This window comes from Dromiciops gliroides, chromosome 2 (genome assembly GCF_019393635.1).
Source record: "Dromiciops gliroides isolate mDroGli1 chromosome 2, mDroGli1.pri, whole genome shotgun sequence".
Classification (NCBI taxonomy): Eukaryota; Metazoa; Chordata; class Mammalia; order Microbiotheria; family Microbiotheriidae; genus Dromiciops; species Dromiciops gliroides.
Genome location: NC_057862.1, coordinates 322,610,746 through 322,615,897, shown reverse-complemented (window position 1 = coordinate 322,615,897; position 5,152 = coordinate 322,610,746).

The following is a 5,152-nucleotide window of genomic DNA, read 5'->3' as shown; positions in this document are numbered from 1 at the left end:
AGCCTACTCTGACGAGGTGATCTTTGAGGTCCTTTCTCGCTTGAATATTATCTGCTAAGGTCCCTTCCAAGTTTAATAGTCCATGTGCTGATGTCCCTTCCAGGTCTGATATTCTATGATTCCCCCAAGTATAATATTCTAATTCCTTTGTGCTTTCCGAGAATGAGGGAGTCACTTTGGGCCAGAGAAAGGACTAGATGTACTTCCTATCACCATTCAGTTCCATTTACATAAAATGAATTACTAGAGTGCCTGGGGCTAAAGAAAGAAGTACATCTGATCCAGCTGTGTTGAATTTTCTGGTTGAACAGAAAAATCAAACTGGTAGATCTGTCTTCAAGTCATACTTTCAAGTAGTCTTCCAACTTCTAAAATTGCATGAGCTGGTTTTGGGGTGGCCAGGACAGTGGGACACAGAGCTCAGGGCAGAATGGTCCAGGGCTTTTTATTTTTTTTTCATTATGCTTGGACTGTTTCATCAACAGCTTAGACTGTTGGTACAGCTCCTGACTTCGAACAATGTATGAAACCTGATCACTATGGTATAATGTAGTTCTTTATACTCACTCAAGGACATAGAACACAGAACATCAGAATTGGAAAGGACATTAGGTTCAATTCAATAAATTTCAAATAGCTTTAATTATGTACAAAGCACTGTTAGATACTAGGGATATCTAGACAAAAACTAAAAAGTCCCTCTTCTCAAGGATTTTATAGTGCACTAGGAAAAAAGAAACATGTACACAGATGAATAAATATAAAATGAATACAAGATAAATGCAAACTATTTGTGAGAAGAGGATTTCTAGTGGCTAAAAAATGTGCAGGGCCAGAAGTGGTCTATTCAGAGGGAGCTAGGGATCCTTTTTTTTTTCTTTTTTTTTTTAGTGAGGCAATTGGGGTTAAGTGACTTGTGCAGGGTCACACAGCTAGTAAGTGTTAAGTATCTGAGGCCGGATTTGAACTCAGGTACTCCTGACTCCAGGGCTGGTGCTCTATCCACTGTGCCACCTAGCTGCCTGGAGTTAGGGATTCTTAAAGGTGGTGGTGAGTAGGGCAAACATTCTAGGCAGGGGGTTCAACTTGTGTAAAGGCATGGGGCAGGGATATTTTAGTAATCATCTAGTACAGTCTCATCACTTTAAAGACCAGGAAACAAAAGCCACAAAAAGTGAATCAATTCTTCCATTTATTTATTGATTTAGTCATGAAGCTAAGTCTAGACTGAAGATCTCCTGGTTCCTGGACTATGGCCCTTTACACTACAGCATGATACCTATTTTGCACTTGGCTTTCTCAAATCACATCTTAATCTGCAATAATCCTTTCTGCAAATCACCTGCAGATTAATATTGCCCCTTTCCTTAAAAATCCAATGGATCCCTGTTTAGTATATTTGGGAACAGAGGAAGTGGTTATGACATGTGGTTTCATCAGCATTGGGAAGTCCTTGTGTGAAAATTCGCACCCCCCCCCAACTAATTCAGGTCAGCAAGCCTTTGAAATTTGCAATTTCAGAGATTTGTCTGGAAGCCATAAAAGGTTGTGATTTTCCCAGTCATATTGCTAGTATATGCCAGCAACAGGATTCAAACTCAGGTCAAGAGACAGTTTCTAGAAAATTAATAATCAATTTGTTGATTAAGCTAACCCATAATTAATAAATACTTAATTAAACTTAATAAAAATTAACTTGTCAGTGGTTTCTCTCAGTAACCAAAGATGCCAAGGGAGACTCTGAAATGCCTTAAATCATGTATGTACCTTCTGGCTGGGAACTCTCTTGACCATTGATACTCAGCCCTGATGGGTGACATTTAAGAAGGAAGTGGGCTAAAAGTGTGACTTGATCATGAGACTCAGCAGCCTCCAGCAATCTGGGCAGGGGAAACCTTTTCATAGTCAGACCTCTCTGGCTAGTTTTCTCCTTCATGAGTTAAAGCACCTTAAACTCTAATTCAGGAGATTCAGGACTAGGGTTCCTTCCCCAGGGTAAAGGCTCACCCAGACTGGATTCTATTTATACTTTAAACAAATTTTAGGTTTCCTAGTTGGGGGGGGGGTTCTGCACAAACTAGTTAAAGAACATATACCCTACAGAGACTGACTGACCTTTTTCAGGAGTTGGGTCTTAACAGAAGTAGGAGGAAAAGAATGGATCACTATAAGAATATAAGATTAATTTCTCAGGGGCAGCTAAGTGGTGCAGTAGATAAGGCACTGGTCCTGGTTTCAGAAGGACCTGAGTTCAGATTCGAACTCAGACACTTGGCACTCACTAGCTGTGTGACCTGGGGAAAGTCACTTAACCCTAATTGCCCTGCAAAAAAAGATTAATTTCTTTCATTCTCTATCCACTGCCTCTTAGTGGAGAGAGATCTGCCTAATCGTATTGCTTCTTACTAGCTATTGTGATGAATTTGAATTCATAGGCTGATGGATCTAGTGCCTGAAGGACTCTCAGAGGCCATCTAGTCAGTCAAAGCTCCTAATTTTGCAGATGAGGTTAAGCTCTGCCATGGTCAGCCTACATGTAGAGGATTTTATCCAGTTCTGCACACCATATCTGAGTCCTAGGGAGCTTGTGATTTGTTAAAGGTCATACAGGTAGTAAGGGGCAGAGATGGTATTTTAATCCAGGTTTTCTGACAAGAGAGCTGATGTTCTTTCCATTATCTTTCTTCACCTTGAGAACATATATCCCTGTGTAATCATAATGGCCAAGGATGGCCCTAAAGAAGAGATGAGAAAGCATATTTCTGTCTCTTCTTCACAGAGTTGAGGAGGGACTTTTGGTGGAGAACATTGCATATAATCTACTATCTTAATTTGGTCTATGTGTTAGTGAATTTTACTAAACTGTTTTTTTCTGGGAAAAGGAGGCAGAAGGGATATATCTAGAAATGAAGGTGATGTAAAAACTAAAGATGTCATTTTAAAAATTATATGCTGAACAGCTGATATTCACCGGGTACTTTAAGATTCATGAAGCACTTAACATATATTATCTCATTCAGTCCTCAAGGAAACCCACAGATAGATATTATTTTGCCTATTTTACCACTGAAGAAACTGAAGATCACAAGAGTTTAAGCAACTTGTCAATTGTCACATCCCAGGAAGCATCAAAAGGAGAACTCAGCCTCAGGTCTTTCTGACGCAAAGTCCAGCACTCTTATCCACGCTGCATTGCTGTCCGTCTCCAACACAGAATTAGAAGGGATTGCAGTGGCCATTTGTTCTTGCCTAACGTATGAATATCTTCTTCAGATGAGTCATCAGGAAAGGTCTCTCTCCCATCCTGGTAGCTTCCTCTGCGCATGGTCCAGCTTCATAATTCCTTCACATACCCCAAATATATTTAATTCAGAATTGGACAAGATTCTATCAATGAATGTTCTCTTGATTAATGATTCTCAAGAAATCTGACCAAGGCAGAGCACAATTATTTCCTTTGTTTGGATACCATGCCTCTATTAATGAATCTTAAAATCACATGAAGGGGCAGCTAGGTGGCGCAGTGGATAGAGCACCGGCCCTGGAGTCAGGAGTACCTGAGTTCAAATCCGACCTCAGACACTTAACACTTACTAGCTGTGTGACCCTGGGCAAGTCACTTAACCCCAATTGCCTCACTAAAAATAAAAAATCACATGAAGCTGGATTTGGAAGCCAAATCATACTACTGAACACCACTGAACTTGTAATTCATTATAACCTCCCTATCCTTTTCATATAAATTGTTGCCCAACCATCTTCCCTGGCTTGTACTTACAGAGCTGATTTTCTGGTTAAATTCAAGAGTAGGCCTTTCCTTATTGAATTTCATCTTGTTAGCTTTAGCCTACCTTTCTAGTCTGCTGATGTTTTTGGAGTCCAATTCTGTCATTCAAGCTATTAGCTGTTATCCTAGCTTCATGTCATAGAGAAATGTGATAACCGCATGTTCTATGTTTTAATTCAAATCATTAATAATAACGTTGAACAGTTCAAGGACACAGAGGCAGCATGTCATAGTGAATAGAACTCTTGACCTGGAATCAGTAAGGCCTCAGACACATGCCAACTATATGACTCTGGACAAATCATATGATATTTCACGGCCTTAGTTTACTCATCTCTAATGGCTTGCATTCAATTATCTCTAAGGCCCTCTCAGCTCAAAATTTATGAGAAGAGAGCAGTTTGGTGGGCCCAGAGTCTCCTTAGAGGCAAGATGGTATAACAGAGAAAGCTGAATTAAGAGGCAGGAGAAATGGGTTTAAGTCCTGACTCTGATACTTAATAGGTATATGACCCTTGGCAAATCACTTAACCTCTGTAGTTAGTTTAAACTAACTTAACCTAGTTTCCCTCATCTGTAAAATGAGGACAATAATATGATCATACCTATTTAACATGGTTCTTGCAAGGAAGGCATATTTAAATTTAAAGTACAAGAAAATTTATTATTATTATTATTATTATTATTATTATTATTGGCTCAGAATGGAACAGGGGAACAGGATGAAGCTTCTGGACATGGCTTGAAGATGAAGAATGTAGACATTGTTTTTTGGGGGTTTTTCGTGGGGTTTTTTTGGTGAGGTAATTGGGGTTAAATGACTTGCCCAGGGTCACACAGCTAGTAAGTGTTAAGTGTTTGTGGCCAAATTTGAACTCAGGTCCTCCTGACTCCAGGGCCAGTGCTCTATCCACTATGCCACCTAGCTGCCCCAGAATGTAGACATTGGGAAAGCAGTGGCAACCCACAGGTACCCAAGTTCCTGGGATTATCTGGGCACACAAACCAGCTCCTCATCACGATATTAGGTCCTTCTTTAAGAAAGAGATCCTCTTATTAAAACCAATGTGCTAACTTTAAATCTCATAATCTCCACAGATCCTTTGTGGATAATTTAAATTGACGGTGTGGGAAGCTAGGTGGCACAGTGGATAGAGCACCGGCCCCTGGAGTCAGGAGAACCTGAGTTCAAATCTGGCCTCAGACACTTGAAACTTACTAGCTGTGTGACCCTGGGCAATTCACTTAACCCCATTGCCTCAGCAAAAAAAAAAAAGAAAGAAAGAAATTGAGGGTATGAGGGTGGAGAGAGGAGGTGCCTTGGAGGTGCCACAGTTATGTGGCAGGCCTGGGTTGGGACAAGAT